At 44.5% G+C, this 16642-nt stretch overlaps 1 protein-coding gene across 4 annotated transcripts in view; it reads left to right on the top strand.

The window, feature by feature from the left end:
• Nucleotides 1-16642, top strand: part of HIVEP2 (HIVEP zinc finger 2) — a 166554-nt gene that overhangs the window by 43548 nt on the left and 106364 nt on the right. The window contains exon 1 of one of the 4 annotated variants that reach the window (XM_080941691.1): nucleotides 5341-5430. The exons of the other annotated variants lie outside the window; for them this stretch is intronic. The gene's annotated coding sequence lies outside the window, so the exon portion shown is untranslated. Of the gene's footprint in view, nucleotides 1-5340; nucleotides 5431-16642 lie in introns of those variants that run through there. 4 annotated transcript variants of the gene reach the window in all.

Below are 16642 nucleotides of genomic sequence, written 5' to 3'. Positions count from 1 at the left end.
AAAAAGCACTGGCCCTTGAATGCTTGTGAACATGACGGAATGCCAGGTACACACTGGGGCTCCCCTTGTGACAGAGTGAAAGCTCTGTAGAGCAGTGGGGTTGTTGGTTCTAAATGAACTGAGACGAAAAAATCAATCCCATAGGTTTCAAGTGTGTTTAACAGCACAGGTGTACGGACATGTGCCAGTGTGCCGACATCTGATAAATGCATGTATTTGTACATGGAAAGTAAGAAGTGTTCCGTTGATGGACATCATGGGGCACACCTTTAATATCCCAGCACTCAGGAGGCAGAGGCAGGCAAATCTCTGTGAGGTCTGTGTAGTGAATTCCAGGAGTAAATGGAGAGACCTAGACTCAAAATAGAAGGAGGAGGGAGAGGAGGAGGAGCAGGGAGAAGAATAAAGGGGGAGGGGAGGAGGAGGGAGGGGAAGAAAGGAGGAAGGAAGGAAGAAAGCAAGGGAGGAAGAAGGAGGAAGAGGAGGAGGAATTTTCTGTTGGATGTTTATGGAACACAGAGTCATTACTTCCTGGACCAAGGACACTCTCCATAGGTGCCACCTGCTATTACAGCAGGCACACAGTTTACTGATCCCATTTTCCCTTCACTCTGTTTGGTAGACTGAGAACTCAAGATTCCCAGAAGTTCCATCACTGCCTAACGTCATAGTTATCTTTCTGTTGCTGTGCTCGGTGGAACACCAGGATGAAAGGCAACGTGGGAGGAAAGGGTTTATTTCTCTGACTGTTCTACTTCACAATCAGCAAAGAGAGTCAGAGCAGGAACTGAAGCAGGGGCATGGAGAATTGCTGCTTAGTGTTTTGCTCTGCCCGTTGTCTCTCACACCTTGGACCACCTGCCTCGGGGTGGGCCTGGGCCCTCCCACATCAGTCACCAATTAAAATATCTCACAGGCTTGCATACAGGCTAGTCTCAGGGACGCTGTTTCCCAGTTGTGGTTCGTTCTTCTCAATAACTCTTATCTTGTGTCAAGTTGACCCAACAAGCCAACCAGGACACCTAGTGTAATACTTTACACGGGGGCCGTGTGAGGAGTTATATCGTCAGTGCAGAGACCTCTCATTCGATCTGCATCAGGTCCACAGACGTGTCAGGTACTCTGCTGGGGATTGCAGGGGGAACAAAATGCGCAGTTGCCTCTGGGATCAGGAAGTTCAAAAGCCAACAGGAGGTTAGACAGCAGAGTTAATAATTACAACAGCGCAAGCGATTGCTGATACAAGACTTCACACTCGATAGCCCAGACCATTGATAGGTCCTTACAGAACTTTCTATTTTGTGCAGGTGTGTGTTTGGTGCGTGCTTACACACACATGCTGCAGCCTTTGTACAGAGAAGGCCAGAGGTTGATCTCTAGGAGTCTGTTCTGTCCTCCCACCATGTGGTGTCTAGAGATTGAACTCTTGTCCTCTGGGTTGTTGGCAAGTGCCTTGGTCAGCTAAGCTGCCTTTCTGGCTGCACTGAGGAGTTTAATGGGATTCACGCTGTAGTCAGCTTTGGGATCCATTAAACCTACACACCGCTGGTTCTGTACATATCTATACAGTGTGGTTTGGGAGAACTTAGGGATAATTCATGTGTTTACCCAAGGAGGAACAGTGAAAGCTAAAACAGAGGTCACTGCCGTGGAGTTATAAGACTGAAAAACGGGAGAGGAAACTTGATCAAATTGGTTAGTGTGGTGATAAACTGTGGGAGCTGAGGATTAAGGCTGGGATGAGGGTAACCCTCATTATTCACCACTGGAACAGGAAGTGATAGGGGTGGTGTGTGTGCGCGTATGTGTGTGTGTGTGTGTGTGAGAAAATGTGAGTGTGAGTATGTGTGTATGTGTGTGTATGCATATGTATGCATGTGCGTGTGAAGGTGTGTATGTGAGAGAAAATGTGTGAATGTGAGTACGTATGAATGTATGTGTATTTGTGTGTATGTGTATGTATTATCTCACAAGAGCACATGTATGTGTATGTATGAGTGTGTTCGTATCTGTGTATATGTGAGTGTGTGTGTGTGTGTGTGTATGTATGCTTTAGTACATAAATTTCAGGTTGGAAAAGAAGACAGCAACTAATTTGAATTCAGCCCAGAACATATCCAGTAAGCAATATTATTTGCCACATTAAAAAGGCTGCTTTTAAATAATGAGATATTTCAAGTATACAAAAAAATTGAAAACAAAATTCCACTCAGATCCTAAGACTCACAGGGACAACTGACCCTTTACTATAAATTATCTGTCCTTGGTTAGGCCTGGGATATTGAACAGCAACATATTTTGCCACTTATTGATGTAGTCCAAACATGTAATAAGATTTTTTATCATTGTTTCCCATTTAAAAAAAAAATAGTTGGTTATGCCAGCCTTCCATCATGGTGACAGATATTAAGAGGAATGCTTCTAAAGGAGGAGAGACTTATTTTACTCCTAATTAGAGAAGTTTTAGTCTGTCATGGTATGGAAGGTCTCACGTGCCTGGGAAGTGGGGGAGAGAGGAACTCCTAGCAGCTTTTCTCATTCCTTCCACTGGGACCCTGAGTTTATCAATGACGTCATTCACCACTGAGGCAGATCCTTCCCACCAGTTTCTTGTCTCTTCAGAGACACACATAGCTGGGTTATACTAATGTACGCTTTTGATAAATCCTACTGAGGCTAGCCACTCCACAATGAACTTAAAAATGGCTTCTGGAGAGCCCAATGCTGAGGAAGGAGTCATTCCCCTGTATTGCGTTTATGCTGTGCTGGTTTATGCCTTTCTCTCTGCATCCAGCTTATACAGATAGTTTAGATACAGATACCTATACAGATAGATAGGTTAGAGAGCTAATGATTTTGGTTATTTTTAAAAAATTGTCTCAAGATAAAAGCAATTTTTTTCTAAGCCATACATTGGTATTTAAGACACTTAAGCTACAATTCTTAATTGTCTTTTATTTATTTCCATATTTACTCATTTTTACTTTGAGATAGAGTCTTGTCTCTGTAGCCCTGACTGGCTTGAAGCTCCCTCTGTAGACCAGGCTGGCCTTGAACTCACGGAGAACCACCTGAGCACTGGGGTGTGTGCCGCCATGTCTAGCTGAAGATTTGTTCATTTACCTTGTGGTTAGGAGTGTTTAGCCTGCATTTATGCCCATGCATTATTTGTGTTCTTGGTGCCATTGGAGGCCAGAAAAGGGTGCGAGGTCCTTTGGGACTGGAGTTACGGACAGTTGTGAATCGCCACATGGTGCTGGGAAACAAACCTGGTCCTTTCCAGCCTCAGCTGTCCTGTCTTTAAGCTCTTAGCTGCTGTACATAATGCAGGAAGTGATGTCATAGATTGAAATAGAAAACCCACCAGGATAGTGTAGTCTCTAATCTACAAGTAAGCAGGCTCCCTTTTCTTACAAGAAGAAATGTTTTGCTGGTAGCAACTTTAACTCTATAATGGGTATGGAATTATTAAAACCAGGGATGAGGATGGAGTAGCTTATGGGACTCAGTCTTGTTCTCGGGGTTGACAGGCGCTGTGTCCATTCGACTGGAAATGAGGCTTATGAGAGACTTGCCATTGGTTGACTTGTCCATGCAGAGACCAACATGACGGAAGGCTGTCATGTCTACAGAGTACAATGAAGCCTGGCTATTTCAGCTCATTGTTTATTAATAAACAGACAGTGGAATCGAGGGCCTACCCAGTGTTTAGTTTGCTCCCTGGTCTCAGGTCCTTCCACAGATGCTGATGCTGGTGCTGTTAGGACCACTGCAGTACGGATGCATTAAGTGATGGAGGCACACATGTGTTTCTTCAACATTGCTTAGTGACACTCAACTAGGGGGCACCGTGAGCGTTTCCGTTTGGATTCCGTAAACCAGGCCACATACTGTCAACACACATGCGTAGGAGAGAAATTCGAGCACTCTGTGAAGAATCTTTGAACTAAAAATAATGCTCACCTGTATTTATAGCCCTGCAGGCACGTTGAGGAAAGTGGTAGAGACCTTACCAGTAGAAGAAGGTATCACCTTTGCTGTTCCAGAGAAGCCCCGAATGCTCTGTCAAAGCCCCGGTCTTGTTGCTAAGAGCCCCTTGCTAGTCCTGTAGGCAGGACAGTCAGTAATGTTAGGTACCAGAGATAAGCTCTGTCACAGACTCCTTCTGTGAAGATGATGTCTTCCGTGGCTGATAATTCGCATGATAGCAGTGGAAATCTGTGCTGAGGAGGAGGACATAGCAAGCCCAAGCCGGTGAGGTGTGAGGTGTTCAAATCCTGGGGCTGAATTTTAAGCACTGTCATAACCAGTTTCCTTCATTGTTCATACATTTGCTCAAAGGAAACTTAATGGGGAAACTAAATTTTAGATATTCAAAGAGAAAATGTGTCAAAATCCTTTCTTTGCTGATCTGCTAGTTTTGCCTGTAGCAAGCTGTGTATCTATTTGTGTAGGATGGGAAAGGAACTTGTGATACACATAAAATGTTATTTTCCTTCTCATTAATAATAATAATAATAATGATAATAATAATAATAATAATCAGCAATCTCAGCTTTATGTCATCAGTAATAACTTGTCACTTGCTTGGTTAAGACACTGCTGGTTCCTACTTTCATGTACCCATTTGTTAAACAGCGGTCACACTTAGAAGTTATTAATCTTAATTAGTACATAAATGCTCTACGTGTAGCAGGTGTATGTGACAAACCCCATAATTATTTCTATAAATGATCCAACCACTTCTGAACAATTCTAACCTCAAAGACAGTGAGCAAAATGTCAATTTGTTTGGTGTACGTAGTCATTAAGCTTTATTCCACGTAAAAGCATGCTTACGACTGCAGTTTGTGTTGTTTCTCCGACCGTCGATCCAGGAAGCAACTGCGGTCCTGTATCTCTTGACTTGTTGGGTCTAATGTATTGAGGCCATGTGTGTTCTAAGCAGAAACTGCCCTTTGATAGTTGCGAGTAGAATTGTGTGGCATCTTGTGAGATGGCTGATTGGCACTGTTTGATGCTTAGAAAGGGATGCTAAAATTTACTAAGCAGCTTGTTGTGATGGGAGCACATTTAAAGCAACTGTTCCTGGTTCTGTCTGTTGAGCTTAAACTTCAGCCACTTACTGTGGCACGTTGACTTCAGGTCTGTTGTAAGAAAGTCTAAATGTAGGCTGTTGAATAATCCCTTTGAGGGCCCTGTGACTATTTTTATGCCTGGATATGCGTCATCAGTGGGTATTTTCTCTGGTGACTCGCTTACATCAGGTCTCCTTCCATACATTCTACCAGCGAGTGACTTCTGATTGATGGGCACCACGGCTGTTATTTAGCTTGGTCTGTGACCTCAGCGAATGGACAACAGGAATTTCCAGGCTGTTAAATTCCCTGCATGCCTGAAGGCAGGGGCTCCGGGTGTTGATCGAGGCAGGTAGTGAGGGATATTATTCACCAGTGATGACGGGGGAGGGACAGAAGCAGAAGGGGGAGGGAGAAAGAGGGGAAGGGAGGGGAATTCCTTTTGTGAACAGCCACATCCCTGGCTCAGCTTCCTTAGCTTTTCTCGGAGCCTGCCTGCGGGGGGTGGGGGGGTGGGGGGGTGCATTTCCGGGACCCGAGAAAGTGGATAGTTAGAATCCCCCGCTGTGGGCAGCTCGGGGAGGGGTGGCAACTCTGGACTGGATAGAGCTGCCTAGGACTCTAATTAGTTAAGGGGTTGATCCATGAGCAACTGGATTGTTGTTTTCTTAAGAGCAGAGGTTTTAAATTTTTGGATGTTTAGTAGGTACAATGATAAGGATTTTGTGTTGGGTTTAGTTGGCTATCCACCAGGCACTGACATATATTATCTGCACCTTCATTTGACGAGCTATGGAGAAGAGAGCAGTGTGTGGAAATGAATTATAACGAACACACAGAGACTGTTTAATTTGCTTCCTTTTCTACTTTCTGTTTTCTTTTAAACACTTGTAAGATTACCAAGCTGCAGTGAGATTGGTCCCAATATTTAAGAAGCTGTATGTGCTTTCTCCCAAGTGGTCTGTCTGTCTGTCTGTCTGTCTCCCCACCACTTTTTTCCTCCTGTGGAATGAAGGGAGGTGGGGATTAAGCAGGTGTGGGGGATGTCACTTGTGAGGCAGGGTACACTGGTCTGCCTCTGTGGGTGGCGATCTTTCTGGTGACTTTGGTTTCTTTACATGCCAGTTAGACAAAATGTAAACACTCTTTTTACTGAAATGCAATTGTAACATTTACTCATTTAGGTAGAATAAACTTTTTTTGGTCTTTTAAGACGATATCCACTATGAAAAGAAATTACTGATTTTGCTTACCAATTTTGTTGTTCCCCCTTTGCCCCCCAAATAAGGGCATTTTCTCTTAGTGTAACATTACTAGCATTACCATAACTGCTTTCTTGATGGTTTGCCTCCTAGGAACCAAATTAGGAGATAACCCCAAACTCTAGTACCCCGAGAAGGATGTGTGGGGTAAAGAAACTGTCTGGAAGGATCTTGTTCATAGCTCTTTGGCTTCATTCTGTTCCATGAAGTGGGCATGGGACATTTTGTGATTATTTTTGTCTCTTCCTTTCAAATGAGCCCTCCTAATGGCAAAAATCTATCACCTGCCAAGTCATATTGTTTCAGTTTTGGTCTTTTAAAATTCACATGACTCTAGGAGAGAGGTGGGTGCCCCAGTAAAGCTCACCTACCAAAACACTTTCCTTCTGAAAACTTGCTCCTTGGAGAAGCAGGGTGACTCACAGCCAGCCATTTATCACCCGAAACTTGCGAGAGATTGAAATTCAGAGCTATGGGTTTTGAGTCATTGGTAATATAATGAATTAAGCTTTCATAACGCATGTGCTCAGAAAGGAATCATTTGGACATGGGTGAGGCCCAGTCTTGCTTGATTTCATTGGAGTATCTGCCATGTGCCCCTAGCAACATGATTGGCTTATTGATGAGTGACAGTGTGTGGGAAGATGCATCTGAGGGGTAGGATGCTTCTGTTCTCCTGTGCTCTGTGGCGTGGGGAGTGTTCTAAGAAGGCATACAATTCTTCTCTCTTTAAAACGAATGTCTGCTCTTAGGTGGAGGAGCAGGAGCGCGGAACCAAACACGGAGGAGGGTTATGTATTTTTTTCGTTAAAAATACATTTCACAGAAGATTATAATTTGTGTGGGAGGGAATAGCTGCTTGTCCCTTGACTGCATTGTGTTTATTCCATTTAAGAACGAGTTGAGTTTGGGCAGGATAGCCTCGTTTTGGTAATCTGAATACGGCTTCTGTTTGGAAAGGAGAATATAATTTTGAGGCTGCATGCTGATGGGTAAGAGTAATTGTTCTCTTTTTGGCAGAGCTTAGCATGGAATCTGCTTTGGCATTTTTATAAGTACATACACAGATCTATCCTTCCTCCTCAGCCCCTCCTCCTTTTCTCTCTTCATGTAAGATGATTTCTGTAATCTTCAGTATTGTGAAACTCTAAAGGTGTAAGACTTAATGATACACGCCTGATGTGCAAACCTAAGTTAAAGCAAGATTTTGGCTGCAAATGGTCTTTCTGCTAAAGCACATCCGGCACCTTGAGCAGATTCCATTGTATACTTGGTTTCCATGGAGACACTCTTAATGCTTGTAGATGCTCTGAGTATAGGGTAAGTGACTGTTTTATGAACTTGGGTCAGAGCAGCTAAAGAAAGTTTCTGGTTAGTGTGTGCTCTTTGATGGAGCTGAAAAATCAGTGAAGAACTCCAGGAGGTTCTGTGTTCAGCCCATGCTCGCCCCTTGTCTCCCAAAGCAACCCATGGGCTAAACTTCCTGTTGTTTGTGGAGAATCACCAGAACGCAGCCTACAACACTGAAATAGTATAACAGCTTTATTTTCATAAATAAGGGCATGTGATTCTTGCATTGTTTAAGAAATAAGTAGAAACCCCTCAAAGTACCTACAGCTAAGGTTCATAAGACAGACATGTCAGAAAAATCAAAATATCCTGCTTAAGATAGATCTCGTTCTTGGAACTAAAAAAGTTTTATTTGGTAAATGATTCTTCTACTTTACTGGGACATTAGCAAGTTCAGTGGAAGGATCCTTTAGTTTTGTGAATTAAGATGCTTCTCACTTCCCATCAGCCATTGTGCAGATGAGGACCAGGGAGCACTGTAGACCAATGAACTCTGTATCTGAAATTACCCATTCTGTTGACCGTGGAGAAGGGCAGGCAAACTCATAAGGTCTTATCTGGGTTTAGGAGGTTTGAGGAGCTGAAAAGCTCTTACTTCACATATCTGATGTCAACAATGAGCGTTCAGCATCCTACGGCAGCCAAGACAATGGCAACAAGCCGGTCATTGCTTAAGACTATGACCCTGAGTGCACTGTCTTAATCACCCTATGCCAAGGATTGGCAGAGCCTCTCCCTGCCCCCAACAGTGACTGTTTAGAGATACTAGGAGGCACTCATCTTTTGAACCAAAGGTTTGGAGCTCTTGTCCAGTGGTGAGTTTTGGAGAATTCATTTTATAAGGCAGATGATTAGAAGCAAGAGGGGAGGGACATGGGGCAGATGGAGAAGACAGGGGCATGGGCACTTGTGATGGAGATGCTGGTTTGTTCCTTTTCACTTGGAGAAAGAGGAATAAAAAAAACCTTGGGTTTAGCTCTTCTGCCACTTGAAAGTGGGGTTCTAGAGTAGGTGCTGGAGTTCAAATAATTTCACCAAAGGTGCTCTTATTTAAGCTCACTGAAGTTTGATAACCATAACCAGTTGCCTCAAAAATGTAAGGAGTACACAAGGAATCTCCTCTCATCGTTTATTATTACTATTGTTTATTCACTTTACCCCACTCTCTCTGGTCCTCCTCCCAGTCACCCGTCCCATAATCCTTCTCCTCTGAGTTGGGGTGGAGGTGTGGAGGGAACCCCTGGGTAGACCTCAACCCTCCACACATCCAGGCTCCTTGGCGCTTTTTCTCCCACTGAGGCCAGACAAGGCAGTCCAGTAGAGGAACATATACCAAACATAGGCAACAGCTTTTGGGATAGTTCCTGATCCAGTTGTTCAGAAAGAATCCACATGAGAAGGTCAAGCTGTACATCTGCTGCATATGTGAGGGGAGGTCTAGGTCCAGCCTTTGTATGTTCTTTGGTTGGTGTGCTTCAGAGTGTGAGAACCCCGAGGGTTCAGGTTAGTTGACTCTGTTGGTCTTCCTGGGGAGTTCCTATGTCCTTTGGGGCCCGAAACCCTTCCTTCTATTCTTGCATAAGAGTCCCCAAGCCCCATCCACTGTTTGGCTGTGGGTGTCTATATCTGAGTCTGCTTCTGGGTAGAACTTCTCAGAGAACAACCATGTTAGACTCTTATCTGCAAGCATAACAGAGTACCATTAATAGTGTCAAGGATGGCTCTCATGATGGGCTGGTTATTGGTTGGCCTTTCTCTCAGTATCTGCTCCGTTCCCTGTCCCTGCATTTCTAGTAGATAGGATAAGTTTTGGGTTTAAATTGATAGGATAAATTTTGGATTTTTTATAAAGTTTTGTGGGTGTTGGGGTCCCTGTAGTTCTATTTGGGTTCCTCCAGGGCTACAGGAGTTGGCCTCTTGGTATGGAGGGGATTCTTGGCATGTCAGATCCAACTGAGTCTCAGAGAGTAGTGTGAACTCACTGCTCTTCACCTGCTGTGAGAACACTATGTAAAACTTGCCTTTTCTAAGCCTTTTTTTATTCTGATTATCCGATTAAAATTTCCACAGATGTCTCATTTTTCTATATCCCGACTTTTGTGAAATAGGTAAGGCCATCTCCCCGATTGGTTTTTCTCTGTCATTTCAATGAATTTATATGTGAGGGAAGGTATTAACAAGGCCACGTGGCATAATGGAAGGCTGGGAAAATGTAGTGCTAGCTATAAGAAAGGATCTGAGCTCATCAAGTCTAAGACACAAGATGAACCATGGGCCCTAGGAAATGTCAGTCTGACAGAGGGATAATATGGTGACAGCCTCACATTTGACTGAAGCAGGTGCCTAGGACCCAAAAGTCACATCCGAGAAATGAAAGTGAAAGAAATTCTAAAATGTCTGTGGAGCGGGAGATTTCCTTTGGTCGGGTCCCCGTTCAGATGGGGCACATGGGGGTAGGATGGTAGTTTGGACTTTGCCATAGCATTAGACTGGAACCTAGTAAGTCCTAGACATAAAGATTTAGTCAGCCAATGCATGAGACCACGTGAGTAAGTAGGGGCAAGATGTCACCAATGCGGGACAGCTTTTCCTCTTCATGATGAGTAGCTGAAGCAATGCTTTCTCTTTTATTCTGTGGAAAGCCTGTCTCAAAGCTCCAAGGCCCCAGAGAACCTGCACCTTTGAAGGCCAGCCATGCTCCCTGAGAAGAGAGGCCTCTTTGTCATCAATGTAGGACACGTTGGTGACTGTGTCTGATGGCAAAGCCTTGCCTGTTAGTCCCACTTCAGACTCAGCTGTCCCCACTGGGACGCTTGGATTCCTCTCTGACCTTTGTTCCCTCTCTGTGGCTCTTCTGGGGATCAGGATAAAGCCTCACCTCTCAGAGTTGGGTGCAAGCTGTGGAATCCCTTTTGTTGGGGAGTTAGATTTGCGAATACTTAATGGCAACTTCTTGACGTTCTTCTGTTTGTTGTTTGCTGGTTGGAGCTCATCACTCTTGGAAAGTATTAAAAAAAAAAACATGGAAGCTGAGCTTGGAATCCTGAGAAATGTCCCATCCTAAGGCTGGGAAGAAAAAGTATAATTCATTAGCTACTGACCCGTGGGCAGTGGTGGAAGCCAAAGAGAAGGCGGTAATAGGAGGGGTTGTTTATAGAGATCTCAGGTCTTATTTATTCACAGTACACTGAGGGTGTTCTGGGCTAACCCCTAGATAGAACAGTGACCCCGACATGGAAACTCCTCTCAGAGTTCATTGGAAGTCAGGGATCAAGGCCCTCACTATGATTACAACATAACCCAGGAACGCTGAAAGGATGTGAGGTTTGCCACGTTTGGAGGAGAGCGTGGGAGGGTTGCTCGGAGAAGAAAGACTGTGGAAGTCTGAGGGGCATGCTCTGAGATATCCAACTATGACAGCCATTCAGAGTTGCTGAGATCAGTTAGTCCGGAAGGTCGGGCTAGAGACTAGAATTTAACACAAGAAGAAAGCATTGTAGCAACTGTGAGGAAATAGAAAACATGGGGGACAAGGAGTCTGGTTAAAAAAAAAGGTGAAGAGGGCCCAAGAAGATGATGAGGTTAAATATGGACTGCTTGGTGAGGATCCCAGAGGGCAGGTGATGAGGATTACTGTAGCACCAGCTGATGAAATGCCTCTGATATTACTAACCCTAGGCTCAGTATCTGTGTGCTTTCTTAAAAACATTCTACTGGATGTGTCAGTATTTCCCAGCTCCACTGCAAGGATCATCTTAAAATGCATTTTAAATAGATTGATTTGGAGGCTTGTAGCCTTCAAAGCAATGCTAGCTACTTGTAGCCTGAAAATTAACAACATGCATCTCCATAAAAATTTAGAAACCACCATTTTCATAGTACCTCAGGATTTACCAAGGACTTTCAACTGATAGTCCTGTTAAATTCTTACAAAGACCATCTGGAAGATGGGGAAGATATTGCTGTCCCCTCTCTCCCACTTTATAACTGCCAGGATAGAGGATCAGACAAGTTAGATAACACACCGGTGCGGAGACATGGAGCCTATAATAGACATCAGGTCTTCTGAGGGCAAGTTCAAGGGGTTTGGTTAGCATTGTGGTCTCAGCTTGCCTGGAAGCCCTGTCTCTGAGCCTAAACTTTTTAAAATTGGGATGCGGAGAGGCGGTGCCTTTGGTTTCCAGGAACAGTGCAAGGAAGGCTCTCAGTCCCCACAGTCAGGTCACCGCTGTCACTGCTCAGAATCTGCACTGTCGGCTGAAACACAGTCCCAGCTGATTTTCTCTTAGACTGGGAAACGCCTGTTTCCTGCCAGCACATCTTGAAGCACAGGAAACTTCTCTGATGTCATCCTCACTTAGTACAAGGGGATTGCTCTACCTGCCTGCACATTGGCTTTTGGATAAGTTTTGGCCATGGCCAGGACCAGGTTTCCCTTCCTAAAGTCTTCAGAGATGTGTGCCAGGGCGTCAGGAACTGCATTTTACCTAGGGGAACTCTAGGTCTCAATACCGGTTTCAGAATGTATAGTTGGCCTTGCTACTAATGGACACTAGGCACACGTTACTATTCACTTAGACACAGGTAGTTTTGGGAAGTATGGCATACGGAAGGGCACAGAACAATGGTTTGGGACACACATTATAGAATATTTGTTAGCAGCTCAGTGATCAGTGCATCTGTGTTAGCATGACCTCAGCAGCATACTCTTTCTAACAGTTTCTCATCGCACCAAAGCTGAAGGCATTCGGAATTTTGACAGGGTTTCTTTGGAGACAATTTGCTGCCTTAGAAGTTGAACAGATAAAAATTTTCCTGATCATGAATTGGAGGATCAGCAGTCTCTCCAGTTCCACAGGGGTTAGTGAAAGGACTGGATGCGTGGGGATTGCATGACATGCTTTCCCGAAGGCTGCACTGCCAGAATCTTCATGGACTTTCCCACCTCCAGACCTGGCGGCGGCTGTGGCATGGTGATCACATCTATTGGTGATGTTGGGTTTCCATGTCTACAAGACACATCTTTGTAATGAGAAGTGCTGGGACAGAGACGGCTTCATACCTTTACACGCCTGTTCAGTAATCCTCATAGCTCTCTGACCCCTAGGGATGATGTTTTCCACCTGGGAACAGCCTCTAGGAGGCTGAGGAACACATTTTTTAATTCTTAGGCTTTTAAGTTTTGGGATGAAAGGATCCATAAATATTTGGAGATTGGATTCAAGAGACTCTACTACCAAACTAGATTTTTTTTCCTCTCTATTTTCTCTAACGCAATGAAAGGTACCACGATCCACAATGCTTTGAAATGAGTTACAATTTGGACATTGGTGGAAAGGCATTTTAGGGAGGTAATAGTGTGTAAATTCTAAATACCACAGAGAGGAAATATTCTTGAACTGGGACTTAAATTCTGAATGTTCAGTGGTACATTATTTAACTTGTAGGTACATAAAAAACAACTTACTGGAGATATAACTAGAAATAGTGATCTAGGCAGCCACAGTAATTTCTTCACTGGGCTCTTTATTATGAATAATGAAGACATTTTGGAAGAGTAGACATATGCTTTCTGAGTTTTTCACTGTGTACACTGCACAGCAAGTTGAAAGTTGAGTAGAACATTATTAATAGAAGCCTCCTTATAATGTTTGACAATAAGAAATAAGAAACAGACCAAAGGGACCCTTGGGTGGATAGCACTGATCCTCTAAAAAGACCTCACAGGGCATAGCTTTCTGTATTTCTCCCTTCTTACCCCCTTGCTCTTGGGATTTGGAACCGTTTTCGTTTTCTCTGGCCCTGTGATTTATCGGAGCCATTTGTTGGTGGCCTGTCCATCATTCTGGCCCCCAAGTGACACAGCCTCACTTAAGCGTTCCGAACACCTGTACCTTTTCTAGCTCGAACTGGTCTTGTTTGCCGCTGTTTGACACGACTTGCGACTCGGGTTTCTTGGGGGGCTCTATACTGTTACAGTATAGGGGATGACGTAGACTCAGAATTCGCTCAGGAGGTGGAAGTCAGACATTCCTGTGGCCCCTTATTTGCCTTGTTCTCCCCAATGCCACTCATTTGCATGATGTCACTGTTCCTCAGTCACCATCCATGGTGACTAAATTGGCCATTTTTTTTTCTTTCAACTCCACACCTGGTGTAGCTGACCGCCATGGTGAAACCCTCCCTTTCCTTAGCTTCTGTGACATTGCTGAGACTTCTCTTTCATCTGCTTCCTGTTCTCCTCCCTCCCCCTGGCCTAAGCACTGCAGTCACCCAGGGTTCCATGCAAAGTCCCCTTATTTACCTAGCTCTCCCAGCCGCTGCCATGTTAGCATGCGGTTTCCAATATCCTCGTTGCTAACAGTCACAGCTTTATCTCTATGAATAGGTTTTCTTGTGAGTTCCCAACCCGTATACTCGCTGAGCAACTGGGCAGACAAAAAGGAAGAGGTGCTGTCTCTGTTCAGCTCAGCCCCCCACAAAACATTCTTTCTAGTAAACAGAAAAAAGTTACACATACCCACCCATGCTCAAGTCACAGTTATAACTAGGGATTCATTCATTTGTAATGCCTGTCTGCCTGTCTGTCTGCCTGCCTGCCTGTCTGTCTGCCTGCCTGCCTGCCTGCCTGTCTGTCTGTTTGCCTGCCTGTCTGCCTGTCTGCCTATCTGCCTGCCTGCCTGTCTGCCTGTCTGCCTGTCTGCCTGTCCCTCTCTCCATCTCACCCTCCCCCTCCCCTCTGTGTGTGTATCTATGTATATGTCCGAGTGCATGTGGAGGTCAGACAACTTCAGTTGGCACAATCAGGGACTCCATCCGTCTCTTTTGAGAAAGGGTCTTGCATTGGCCTGGATGTCACCAATCAGGCAAGTCTGGCTAGACACCCAGCTCCTGGGATTTAGCTGTTTGTCTCCTCAACACTAGGATTACACATGTGCACGACCGTGTTCTGACTCTGTATGTAGGTTCTGGAGACCAGGCCTGGCTCTTGATGCTTAAAAGGCAAGCTGGCAGTTTTCTGACCGAGCTGTCTCCAAGCTGAGAATTCATTCTTAAAACCCACATTAAGTCTTTCTCAATCTTTTTACAGAGTAAATGCTGTGTGGTGGAACACCTCCTTATCTCCTCTGCTGCAGCCTCAGTAAAATCTGCTTCAGAAGATGTTCACTCTCTTGATTCTATATTTCCCCAAGTAAATAGTCTCATGGTGATGGGTCTGTGCATTTGAGGGCCTATTGCTCTCCTGTCCCATACCCTATTAAGCTTTCACCGTTTGGTTTCGTTCTGTTCCTTAGGTTTGCTAAGTTTGTTTCTGTTTGGTCTTTGCAGTGAGTGGCCTTTCTTCTGTGCAAACCTCTTCACTTTCATCTATCCAGGCACGGCCTCTCCTTTTTAAAATCTCAGCTGACACGCAGCTTTACACTGGACAGATTCCTCGTATCCTCAGTTCACCCTTGAAAGTTCTCATGGTCAGTAGCCACTGTACGCAGTGCCACCAGAGGACATTTTCATGTGGATACATCCATTGTGTACTTTCCAACCCCACGCCCGCTTCTTCTTCACTTTCTACCTCCCTCCACCCCACTGTGCCCCTTCTTTCCTTCCACAGTGTTGTTCTTGCTTCCCTGCCATATATATTTATATATGCATGTATATTTGATCTTATGTATCAATTTAATATATATTTTATATATTTATATATGCACGCATATATGTACACACATACATATGCATATACACATACACATACATATATATATATATATATGTTCTTATGTATCCACTTAAAATCTAGGAATCACATGTGACAGATACATGGTATTTGCCTTTCTGTCTCTCTTCTCCTTCCTTCCTTCCTTCCTTCCTTCCTTCCTTCCTTCCACTAGTTTAATTCATGTAATACATTTACCCATTTTCCTGCAGACAGCTTTGTTCTTTATGGCTGGGAAATACTCTCTTATGCATATCCATTTTCATTATCCATCCCTCTGTTGTTGTATACCAAGGCCAGTTCTGTCATCCCTCTGTTGTTGTATACCAAGGCCAGTTCTGTGAACAGCAGGGCAGTAAATGTAGATGTGCAGAAACCTCTGATATGACTGTCACCTTGCAGTTTTGGGTAAATACCTCAGAGGGGTAGAGCTGAGCTATTGGTAGACCCAGTTTTGATTTATTTTTAAGGAGGCTTTATCCCGATTTCCATAGTGTTTGGACTAGATTAGGTTCCCACTGCTTGGCTCATCTTTATAGAGAAGACCAGACTTGTTTTGGCGTCCATGTCAGGTTCTCTGGATGGACCTTCAGCTTCCTGACTTGCTGTGCTTAGCATCTGTATCTCAGGACCCTGCTGAGAGCTCAGTGGGGGATGGGGACTTCCGGATTGTGGTTGACTCACCTACTTGAGCCTCTTGTCATCTGACAGGGAGGTGTTGGGCAGGTTTGCTCTGTGACTTCAGACTCTGCTGCCCCTGACTAGTCAGTTTTAATATTTCCCTGTCTCCAAGTCCCTGGCCTGTGCAGTTGACCTTAGTTCCTATAAATGGACCATGTTTATTCACGTTTACAGGGTCCTTTTCCTAAGTGTTCTTCCTTTTCTCTCTCTCTCGGCCACATTCCCTAGCTATTTCTTTCTTCCTCTCCAGCTTAACTGTTTGGTCAGTGAGGCTGCCTCAGTCCTCACAGAGCTAGAGCACCAGCTGACACCAGCTCGCTCAGCTTCTCCTGTCCTCTCCAGGGATGTTTCAGTCATTCCCTTAGACGCTTTGTTGTCCATGCTATGGTTCACAGACACAGCCCTTGTGGGTGGCCCTGGAAGCCATGAGGACACTGTGTTTGCTTTATAATTTGATAAGACGCTTTCACCCCAGACATGAGTTTTTAGAATGCTAAGAACGTTTTCCTGTCTACTCGTTGACGTGGAACAAAACTTTTAAAAGACGGCAACCAGGATTG

The sequence above is a fragment of the Micromys minutus genome (assembly GCF_963924665.1).
Source record: "Micromys minutus genome assembly, chromosome: 30".
In the NCBI taxonomy this organism is placed as follows: Eukaryota; Metazoa; Chordata; class Mammalia; order Rodentia; family Muridae; genus Micromys; species Micromys minutus.
This window is presented reverse-complemented; position numbering and strand designations above follow the sequence as displayed.